The 12732-nt window shown below is 34.6% G+C and overlaps 1 protein-coding gene across 4 annotated transcripts in view; it reads left to right on the top strand.

Annotated features, from left to right (window-relative positions):
• The window catches only part of LOC101887148 (hormonally up-regulated neu tumor-associated kinase homolog A), a 216550-nt gene that overhangs the window by 174344 nt on the left and 29474 nt on the right, over nt 1-12732 (top strand). The window lies entirely within an intron of this gene.

The following is a 12732-nucleotide window of genomic DNA, read 5'->3' as shown; positions in this document are numbered from 1 at the left end:
ATAAAAATAAGGAAAAAAGATCTAAGGAACAACATTTATAAAAATCTGTCATTTTTGGTCAGTTTAAGCTAAATCTTAGCTTAAAATGTCAACGTTGATTAAGGATTTTTTTTAACAATAACTTAAACTGAAACTATAAAACTATTTACAGTTTATTAATTAGTTTATTCATAATTTAAATAAACTATTGAAACATGAATAAAAATAACAGAAGTTATTAAATAAACGATGCAATAAACAAAACATTCCAAAGCATTTATTAAAGGATCATATGGCATAAAAAATGTAACACAAAATGCAATAAAAAATAAAAATGAAACTTTTAAATATTAAAATAGAAAACTATTTTAATAAATAAATAATAATAATTTTAAAGGGATACATATTCAGTAGTTTTGACTGGTAGTATATTTCATGAGCACTGCATCTAATTTATGGGGGGAAAAAATTATGGAAAAAAATTAAGAAAAAAAAAATCCCTCCCTTTTCTGCCTTTCTTTTTTTTTTTTTTTTTTTTTAACTGGCTGAAATATTGCAAAACATTTTAGCACTACTCCTGATTATTGCCTCTGGAACATTACATTTAGACAAATGAGTCCCACATTTAGTCAAATATTTACACTGTAAAACCCAACAGTCAACTTTATCAAATAATATAAGTGTAGTTAACTATAAATTTAGTTAGTTAATTCTACTCATTTGAAAAGAGTTTTGAACTCAGTGTTGAAGATAATGAGTTAATCAAATACCTCATTATTTCAGCTTAAATGGAGTAAGTTCACAGTACTCATTTAGATTAGTTTTTAGCACAAATTGTTTTTTTCAATCGATTTTCTCAAACGATTTGAGTTGCCTTAACTTATTGGGTTTTACAGCACTCAGTTGTTTTGAGTTCTCTTCATTTATTGGGTTTTACTGTGCTCAAATTGCTTCGTTTACTCAAATAAAGTTAGTTCACAGGACCCATTGGGATTAGTTTTTGAACTTAAATAGTTTGTTGTAATCGGTTTCCTCAAATGGTTTGAGTTACCTTCAATGTTTAGGTTTTACAGTATGTATGTGTTTTTAATACACTGGTAACCCTTTACAATAAGGTTGTATTAGTTAATGTTAGTTAATGTATTTACTAACATAAACAAACAATGAATAAAGCATTACTTAAAGTATTTGTTCATGTTAGTGAACTATAGTTGATGAAAATACAGTTGTTCATTGGTAGCTCATGTTAACTTAGGCCCTGTTTACACTAATGCGTTTTAGTTTGAAAACGCATAAGTTTTGCTACGGTTACGCCAACCGTCCACACTACGCCGGAGTTCTCGAGCGCCGAAAACGGAGCGTTTCGAAAACGCTGGAGAGGCCGTTTTCATTCTGAAGCGCTGCTGCTCCGTCTCAGTGTGGATGATGGAAAACAGAGACATCTGAAAACGGAGGCGGGGCTGCAGACATTCGCCTCTCTGATTGGGGCTTTTCCTCACTATTAAGTAGCCTAACACACACAGTTCAGTCCTGCATCCTCTCCTTGTAAGTTCAGACTTCGCAAGTTTGATCAAGGCTGCAGTCTCTTCTTCTCAGTTTGATATGGACAACAGACTATACCGAGGACACGGGTAAATCTTTAAAGGGAACAGTGTACTTTATAACTTCATTCACATCACCCTGGCTACGTTGTTTCACTTTCTCAACAATAAAATGTAAACATGATTTAAGGAACTGCCTATTTTCATTTTAATATTAGCAACTTAGACAGCAGAAATGTTGAGGTGTCGTTTGTGCATTAACTCAGGGGTTCCAAACTTTTCAGCCTGCGACCCCTAAAATAACTATTCCAGTGACTCATGACCCCCACACCTTGAAGGGACAACACAAAAAAGTGCAACAGTCTAACAACCATATCAGTTTTTTTAAGTCATTATTCAATAGTTTAATTTAATATTAACTGGCTTTTTATTGTATGTTGTTTATTTGTAGGGCCTTTTATTTATTGTTGTTTTTATGTAACTATTAAATACTAGTTTTATCTTCTGTAGTTCATGAACACAATATGATCATTCTAATAGTTTAATAACATGTATATTAGGGCTGCACAATATATCATTTTAGCATCGATATCACAGTGTGATAGATTTGATGGGATTATATTTAAGCTAGAGTCACAGTTCAGAACATGAGATTTGTGGAATTATTGCAGAGTTTAACCATAATGGAGGGAAATTGTATCATTTGCATGCTTTTAAGGCCTAAGAGAGATTTAAGGGTTCAGGCACAAGATATTTTACCATTAATTTATTTATACATATTCATACATTTATACATACACTTTGCAGAGTAATTTTACCATTTAAAAAAAACCTAACCTAATACCTAAGCTACCTTAAAATCTATTAATAAGGAACAAATTAGAAGAAGCAAAAGTCGTTGTTAATCATTGATTAATAGTGGGAAGTGAGCCTTAACATAATGTGTGAGTATAAATTCATTTCAAGAAGGGCTATTCAACCATTTGATGAAATTGTATAGATGCATTATATCGCAATACATACCACAGAAAAATTAAATATCACAATGACAGATTTTTTCTATATCTTGTAGCCCTGATATATAATATTTATGGAAATCACCAAGCGACCCCCTCATCATTGTCTTATGACCTATACTTTGGGATACCACTGGATTAACGAATGTTAACAAGGAATAGTTTAAATGTTAATAATGCATTAGTAAATGTTGAACTATGACTAATAAGAGCTGAACAAGTATTGTTCATTCTTCAGGGCTAGAAATGAAACTTTTTTCTTGGTTGCACCGGTGCTCCTAACTTAAAAATTTAGGGGTCACCAGCCAAACTTTAGGTGCACACACCAACAATTATGAGCACAGTTACTACAAGTTTTGTATTAACAGATTTATTGCAATTCAAATCAACACTAATCAAAACTAACAAAAAAAATGTGAATGAGATGAACTGAGTTTGATAATATCTTTGCTGTTCTCACGAGTGGTGTCTGATATTGCACATATGATATTGACATATAGCTTATTATTTGCATACGTCATTTTAATAGCAATAACGGTGTTTCATGAGCTGCAGTAGTTTAATGTCATTGAATGCATGCTCTTTTGTGATAGTGAATGCGGTGCCAGTCGCATGACTGACAGCATTGTGACGATGCAATGAAGGATTAAATAATGTTAGAACATCTCATGCTTAAAATGTGTAGATGTTGCAAACACTGTTACCTGAAAAACTCCATCCCACCTGCTTTACAGTGAATGGCTTTAGTCATTTTCATAGCGGACTTTAACTTACTGAAAGACTTTTATCCACTCTTCAAAAAGTGTAAATGGTGGATTAACATTCACCACATGATCACTAATAAGATATGTCATTATTTGTAACTTTAGGTGGTTTCTAAAAACAAAATCTATCAGTGGTTTCCAGACCTTTACGTTTTTGCAGCTATACTGTAGCTCCATGTCATAGTGATATAGTGATTGACATCCTATATTAACCATTAGGAACCATACAAGTAATTATTGTAAAGTGTGATCAATACACTTTTATTCAGTCCCTCTAAACTCTGTTAAAATCCAAGCTTCAAAACAGTACAAGTGGAACATTTGAAATGACATTTTTTTTTTCCCTTTTCGTATTTTTTTCTATGTTCACACACACTTTTTCAATCTGTCTGCATGTTCTATATCTAGATCTGTCTATACATCTCTCTCTCTCTCTCTCTCTCTCTCTCTCTCTCTCTCTCTCTCTCTGGGACACACAAACACAAACGGAGGAATCCCTCCAAACCCACCCTCACTTCTATTTCAGGAGGGAAGCCAAAGGCAGCCATTAGCCCACCGCACACTGCCATTAAACTTAATATAACACCCTTTCCATAAAACACATCCATTATGCTCAACAGGCTCTCCGCTGTTGACTTTGGGAGCACGGATGACCATATGAGCAGGAAATCACTGGTATTGTGGTGAAAAAAAAAGAAAATCAAATCTGTGTGTTCAAAATGAGGCAGAGAAAGTCAAATAATTGTGAATTTACAGTCAGGGAAGTTTATGGAGAGATGGATGTCATGGAAGTCGCTTTTTTTTTTGCATGAAGAATGCTTTTGTCACAGCTTGCTGCTAATCAGCGACAGAAAGGCCATGAAATAAAGCCTCTCTCTGATATAAACACAGTGCAATTAATGAAAAGCGCTGAACAAAACCTTCTTTCTTGTTGTGCACTTGCCCTTTTAAAAACCATTTCCTAGAAAATCTTAAAAAGCTGTGTTTTTATGTGTTGTTCGGAGTGTGAATCATTAAAGAAAAAGCTAATTCAGCAATGGCGTGTTTTAGCAGGCGTTTTACAGTGACCGCATAATGAATTGTGTCAAATGATTTATGCTGCAGGACTACGGTGGAGTTCCAATCCAAATAACACTGAATTTGTAAGCTTTTAGGCTGTTCGTAAACTTTTTTTGTGACGTTTTATTCCTGTCTGACCTGCTTAAAGGTTAAATACCAAGAAATTCTCACCGTACAGTGTTTCTACAATGGATGCAACTCATTTAACCTTCTAGGGCTTAGTGGCCACATACAGTACGTATACAGCACATTGTAGCTCTTAAGTGGCTATTTAAAATACTTTGAATGCTTTATATTTTGTTACAGATATACAGTGTCATCCTGCAACTGTTTTGCAGCACATGAAATGTCCCAGACACTATTTTTAACTGTCCAATGTGGGAACAAATGTAGTTTTTACTATCTGATAGTCCAAAAATGAAAAAAATTAATGTAAAAAAATTCTATGTTAAATATGCATTACAAAGCAGTCAGAAAAAAGGTTCCCGTGATCTCCCATGACTCCGCTAGTGTGTGTAGGGAAAACGCAATTACATTTTAATGGAATTGGAACTACATATTTGGTGATGTACGTCGATGAGATCAAAAGATCCGAACCCAACTCCATTTATTTATTCTACTCCATTAAATGGTTAAATACTCCACTAAGTCCACTATTTCGCTAAAGAATCAATACTTTTAAACCTAGTGCACTTTAAGGATTTAAACCTTAGCTCAATGTTTTCGTTCTCTTAGTGATGTTACACACTGCATAGAAGGTCATCTTTAAAGGGCCATGACACCCCCCTCTTTCGGTTAAAGTCTACTTCAGATTTTTTTCAAAAGATGCATGATTAATGGGCGTGGAGCTCCGCGAGCATCAGGCAGGAGTGGACGTGGCCAGCAGGGGAGAAGGGGAGCGAATAACTGCTGTTGTCGGTTAGCTCACAAAATGAGACACAAAGAGGAGACGCATGAGTTTATAGTTTACAAAGTTAAAATGCAAAGAAATGAACAGTGATTTAATGCCCTGCTACATATTCGTAATTTCATATACAGACAACCACAGTTTATATCATTATAAAGATAAGTGTGTTCATGTAAACACTATAAATGAGGACTTCTCCCTCAATCCCCGTATCCAGCAGACTCAGTGTAGCAGGTCTCCTGACCTGTCTATTTTAACCGTTAGCCCTGCTGGTAATCTGGAGGATTTAGGCAAACACAGCAGCACGGCGATGTGTCTGGATGTGAACAAACTCCTGATAAAAGACAGCGTCCGCCATTCTCTAATTCTCGTGTTGCTCTCCTGACAAAAATGCTAGCAGCACGCACACAGCTTTGCTGTATGATCGGTCCTGACAAGATCGCGGGGGAAAACATGCAACAAACCCCGTGGATCATGGAAACAAATGCATATGAGCCTTCATGAACGGCTAAATACTGTGCCGTGGTTTCCGTGTCTCTCAGCTCGGGCTTAACACTGACAGGTCTGGCAGGTCTCATGAATAATTAAGCAGCCGGCTCTTCTCATAAGAAAACTCCGCTATGAATAATAATGAGAAACCGACGCGTCATCATTGCACTTGCAGTACTGCGCTACGTCGCCGATTTTGATCCCGCCCCCAAAAATCATTTTAAACCCGGAAGCTGAAATTAGCTGACAAAAGCTCAAAATTATCCAGTTTTCCCCACAATTAAAGCTGACAGGTGCTAACATTGTCTTAACTGATGCTCAACACACACACATCTGTTAATATAAAAAAAAAAGTTCTCCGGGGTGTCCTGAACCTTTAAAAAACCCATAATAGAGGATCTTTAAAAATATTTTTTTTCAGTGTCAATTTTTAATACTATATTTATTTACGTATTTATTCAAAGTCACAAAATTTGACACATTTATGTTTTTACACAAATATTCATAGAAAAAGCTGGAAATATATGAATTTTGCTATAAAATGTAGGAACAAATGAACCAGACAATAAACATTAGAATATTTAGGATGTTATTAATATTCTGTGTGAAACAAAACCAACAAAATATAATGTCAATATAAATATTTGCTTGTATTGTAAGTGTTTAACTATAGTTGTATATTAATCAAGTGTTTTTGTATTTTTTAAATAAATGTTATCATTAATTTTATTAACATTTTTCCTATTTTATTTCTTTTAACAAATAAATAAGTGTATGGTTTTAGTTAGTGAATTATAATAAACATTGTGACGTCTAAAATGCAAGAAATTTAAGGAGAAAATAATCTAAAAATATAAAAATGGTTTTGTATTTGTTTGTATTTATTACAAGAATTATTTTTAATTATTAAAATAATATTTTATTAGGCGATGCAGTGGGTAGCACGTTCACCTCCCAGCAAGACGGTCGCTAGGTTCGATCCTCGGCTTAGTTGGCGTTTCTATTAGGAGTTTGCATGTTCTCCCTGCGTTCGCGTGGGTTTCCTCCGGGTGCTCCGGTTTCCCCCACAGTCCAAAGACATGCGGTACAGGTGAATTGGGTAGGTTAAATTGTCCGTAGTGTGTGTGTGTGTGTGTGTGTGTGTGTGTGTGTGTGTGTGTGTGTGTGTGTGTGTGTGTGTGTGTGTGTGTGTGTGTGTTTCCTAGAGATGGGTTGCGGCTGGAAGAGAATCCGCTGCGTAAAAACTTGCTGGATAAGTTAGCGGTTCATTCCGCTTTGGCGACCCCGGATTAATAAAGGGACTAAGCCGACAGAAAATGAATGAATGAATGAATGAATAATATTTTATTAACAAATATAATATTTGATATCAATTTAATGTTTATTAACAACAACAACAACAACAATTTCAAAGGAAATTGAGAAGTATCTGCTAGAATTTACCAGCGAATATGCCTCCAAACAATAAGACTTATCAATCAAATCAGTGTTGAAAAGTGGATGTGTCTCTCAGCACTGCCCTCTTCTGGCAACTGCAGGCAAACAAAACAATAATCGACAACTCCGCAAACATCTGGGATTTATGCGAGCGTTCCCTTACGCACCAGAAAACTCCATTTCTCACATCCACGTGCATTCTCACATGATGAATGATGCATTTATCTGAGTTTAGCATTTTCACATCTGCTCCAGCACATCCACGTTAGCACATCATTCGCTCTAACAATTCAGAACAACATCCACTATACACCAGCTAATCTCTGAGGAGACGTTTACTGCAGTTGCACTCCTGTTGATTTGGGCCCTAAAATCTGTGCTTTTTAGCCTTCTTACACACATACACACACAGAGAGACACACGCACACACTCACACAGCCCACATCCTTTAGAAGGTGTGCAATTTACGAGCTGTGAGCGCGGCGTGGCAGTTCACCATCCGAGCCGCTCACAAACTCACACAGCGCTTTTCATTAGCACACAGTAATTAAGCCACACACACACACACACACACACACACACACACTGAACACTCACTAAAACATCGCGCGCTGTTATTTTATCCACCTCTGTCTCGAAATACTGCGGTTCGCCCTTCAGCGTCGAGCAGCTGCATCTGAGTGACCTTACGATTGGTATTAATGAGAACTAAATGTCAGACTTATTACACTCCAACGTGTGTGTGTGTTTGTGTGTGTGTGTGTGTGTGTGTGTGTGTGTGTGTGTGTGTGTGTGTGTGTGTGTGTGTCTAAGATGTAGTGTGTGAGACATCTGGCCGTGGTGCTCAGGAAATGACTGCTTCACTTCACTGCTGTCATCACCTTGTGTGTGTGTGTGTGTGTGTGTGTGTGTGTGTGTGTGTGTGTGTGTGTGTGTGTGTGTGTGTGTGTGTGTGTGTGTGTGTGTGTGTGAGCAGCAGGACTTCATTAGCTGCGTTGAAGCGTTTTCAATGTAATTATGGTTTAAAGTCGATCTCATCTACAAGCATACAGACAGGCAAATCTGTGTCTGTCTCTGTTGCTCGGGTTTATTTGCTTTTCTGGTCTGTCTTGAGAGCGGTTTGTTGACAGCGCGAGGCCTCTAAACAAGCTGTGATGCTGGCAGTCAGTTTGTGATGGTGTTTGTTTGAATTAAGGTTGTGCCAGGGTTTTGTATGATTTGGACTGGGTGTTTGAGACAGGTAAAGTGGAATATTAAACATTCACCATACACCATTCACAGAAACACATGCATGTGCAGTAGATATGCAGTGAACAATAATTGACAAAAGGGTGTGAAATTATTAGATATATGTAGGCATTGTTTTATAATTATTCAGTCAACCAGAGTCAGTCACAGTTTTTCTTCAAATAATTAGAAATATTGTTTGTTAAATTTCAAATAATTGTCCAACTTAGAATGTTTATCAGCCATTAGAATCAAGCATTCAACAGCCATGTATTATAAATGATTTACTTATAATCATTCATATCAATATCAATGGTCCAAATGATTGGCACTCTGATAAATATGAAAAAGAAAGCTGTGAAAATAAATCTGCTTTGATAATTTTTTTGTCTCGCATTAAATAAGAGCGCAACATTTTCTTACTTTTAATTGAAATCATAAAAAATTGGGAAAAATGTTGTTTTGCCAGTACAAGAATAATTTAAAGGGATCAGCCATTATCATATACCATCATTCATTCATTTTTCTTTGGCTTAGTCCCTTTATTCATCAGGGGTCACACAGTGGAATGAACCGCCAACTTATTCAGCAAAATGTTTTAATCGGCGGATTTTCTTCCAGCTGCAGCCCAGTACTGGTAAACATCCATACACCTTCATTTACACACACACACACACACACACACACACACACACACACACACACACACACACACACACACACACACACACACACACACACACACACACACACACACACACACACACTATGGACAATTTAGTTTACCCAATTCACTTATAGCACATGTCTTTGGACTGTAGGGGAAACCGGAGAACCCAAAGAAAAGCCATGCCAACATGCAAACTCCACACTGAAATGCCAGCTGACCCAGCTGGGACTCGAACCAGCAACTTTCCTGTTATTTTTTAATATTATATTATATTATATTATATTATATTATATTATATTATATTATATTATATTATTCATTCATTCATTTTGTTTTCAGCTTAGTCCCTTTATTAATCTGGGGTCGCCACAGCAGAATGAACCCCAGCTTATCCAGCATATTTTTACACAGCGGATTCCCTTCTAGCTACAACCCATCACTGGGAAACATTCATTCAGTCTCATTCACACACACATATGTAACCGGTTCTGCTTTGTGTGTTTTTTGTTTTATGAAGGAATAACCAGTCGGATATCTGAGATTGTGACGGCTCTTCACTCACTGATAATAAACAAAAAGCACAGCTTTTACAGTGTGTCTTCGGCCTTTCAGCTTTTCTCTCCCATGAGCAGTCAATGCAGAAAGGGAAGGGATGGAGAGAGAGAACAAAACTCCAAACAATATCAACAAAGTGACAAAACATACCTGATAATAAACAAAAAGCACAGATTTTACTGTGTGTCTTCGCCCTTACAGCTTTTCTGTTAAAAGTAAGGGGCAATGCATTTAGCATTCACATGCTTCAGTTAAGCAAAAATCAGTCAAAACTTTAATTTAAGTGAAAACACAAAAATAATGAAATTAATGTAAAAAATAACACATACATTATGGACAATTTAGCTTATTCAATTCACCTGTACCACATGTCTTTGGACTTGTAGGGAAAACCAGAGCACACAGAGGAAACATGCAAACTCCACACAGAAATTATATTATATAAATTGATATTATATTATATTATATTATATTATTTTTACATTAAATTATATTATATTATTTTTACATTATATTATATTATATTATTTTTATATTATATTATATTATATTATATTATATTATATTATATTATATTATATTATATTATAGAGTATGTGAATTATGTTATATTTTATGTTATGACACTAAAAAAAGATTAGGTTTAGTAAAAATGTGTAGCAACTAGTTGTACTTCAGCCACAGGAGGGCAGTCTTCACAATAGTTAATGCTTCTACATTCTGATGAAAACTGACAAGAATCAATAAACTGTTATTTGGAGCACATTGTTGAGAAATGAATCTATTGAGTTTTTAAAGTGATAATCCACCTGAAAAGGAAGTATGTAATACCTCTGTATTATTTGTTTTACTTGTGTAAATTACCAAAACAGAATGCTTTCAAATGTATCCATGTATTTTTGGTGCAACATTGAAGTTATTTTGAAATATCTGTTTTTGTGTTGAAACTGATGCACAGATTTATTTATTGTATCTGATACAGATAATGCAGCACTTATCTTCTGATTACTAGTAAAGTTGCATTAATAGCAATATAATATAAAATAATATTGAAATATTTTATTACAGAAATTTACACCAATAAAATATTTATTTATATTAGTGATAACATATTATATATTCACATTTTATACATTACATTTTTGTCCAAATAAAGAAATAATAATATTTAAAATATACAAAGATATATCATATAAAACTTCCTGTCGTCATTTTCTAACCTTTACTCACAATTCCTCCAAACATCATTTATGCACACAACTGAATGTCTGTAAGGTTTTATTTACAGCATTTTTAATGATCTGAATATAACATGGAAATTAATAGAGATGAGTAAATTATTACATGCTTGCATTAAAAATCTCTTTACTTATATACAGTATATCTGCTTTGTTTAAACCACAGCAGTTTGTTTTTTCGACGATATAGTATCCTTTGCAAAGGGATGTTTCTGCCGATCTTTTGTTCTGAGTCTTCCTCGTGAAGGGTGCAGAGATGCTCCAGCAGGCTTTTAAAAAGTTATTTAGTGTTAAGATATGCTTTAATGGATTGCTGGGGATTGCTTTCTTACAGAGCAGGAAATGGACGTAGGTTTTCAGCACTATTAATTTGACCGCACTGTGTTTTGCCAAAGCCTCGAGGCTGGAACACATTTTTTGGGGGTGAACGCAAAATGTGCTGTTCTGCGCGTCTGTGAGTTTGCACTCTCTGGCTCTCTTTATCATGGCCTGCCTTGAACCATGTATATAAAACCCTTGAGGAACATGCAGACATGCACAGCTCTGCCATACACGGCCTCTTTGTGTTCTCCAAGTGAATCGACAAGATATTTACCCTGCTGCAATGTACAGTGCCATACACATTTCTTAGCACACTTGGTAAATATGTCTTTATTATTTTACTTTTTAATATTTAGCTCGAAATATGTTTGTTTTTGTAAGTTTGTATGTTTGCTTTTGAAACTCTTTCAAGGAGTTTATTGTAGTGTTGGTGGTGTCGGATAGTACTTTTAGCGAACTTCTGACCTTCAAACCCAGTTAATGTCTGCATTTCTCCAGCTGAGATTCTCTTAGATATTTTGTTTGCTCAAACATCCTATTTGAACAAGAAGAACACAATTCCTATTCCTGCACATTAAGACATAAAGGTACAAAAGCTTTTCAAGAGGTACAGTACACTTTTGTACCTTCGATATGCATATTGGTACCTAAAACGAACATTGTGTACCTTTAGGGGAAAATTTTGTATGGGTGAGTAGGCATGGGACGATAACCGTTTTCAAGGTATACCGCAGTTTAGAAATGTCAAGGTTTTAAAACAGCCAAAATTTTCTGTAATACAATTCCTAAGGTACAGTATGTGTAAGATTTTTTTTATTTACGTTTTTTTGAACAACAGTATCTTCGGCAGAAAAGATATCTAAAGATGCCGTTTTAAATTGTTAAAACTTTTTTAAAAGGTACTGCTTCAGTGACAGCTTTTGTACCTTTATTTGTACCTATATAGAGTGTGGCTAATTCATAGCAATTTCACTTGATTGAATTTTTTTTTATTGTCCCGATGCTGGATAAATTGATCTTTTTTACCATTTTTCTACATTGTTTGAAAAATAACTTAAATGTATAATAGATAATTTGATTATTTCAGTGAATACAAATCAACATAAATATCAATTCAATAGAAAATAAATCTATTCTTTAAATTGGATTCAAACAGGAACTTTTAAGTTTATTTATAAAAAAAATACATAAAATGTAAATAATATATGTATCAAAACACAAAAATTTACAAAGTAATGACACCAAATTTTCACATCATACATTGGCATAAATGAAATATAAAAATTTAACCTTGAAAAATTTAGTTAATGTGCAAAATATCTGAATATTTTACATATATTTACAATTTTTTTTCTTAATTTGTAAACTCTTAAGTCGTAAACTAAGTTATCAATAATTTTCTTTAGTTGAAAAATACAATTATTAAGCCAAATATATATTAATCTGCTTATCCGAATTGATTTATATAGAGCTGCTGAATTTGTGTACAGTATTTAAGACAAATATATTATAACTAACTGTAATTAAAT

The sequence above is a fragment of the Danio rerio genome, chromosome 23 (genome assembly GCF_049306965.1).
Source record: "Danio rerio strain Tuebingen ecotype United States chromosome 23, GRCz12tu, whole genome shotgun sequence".
Lineage (NCBI taxonomy): Eukaryota > Metazoa > Chordata > Actinopteri > Cypriniformes > Danionidae > Danio > Danio rerio.
This window is presented reverse-complemented; position numbering and strand designations above follow the sequence as displayed.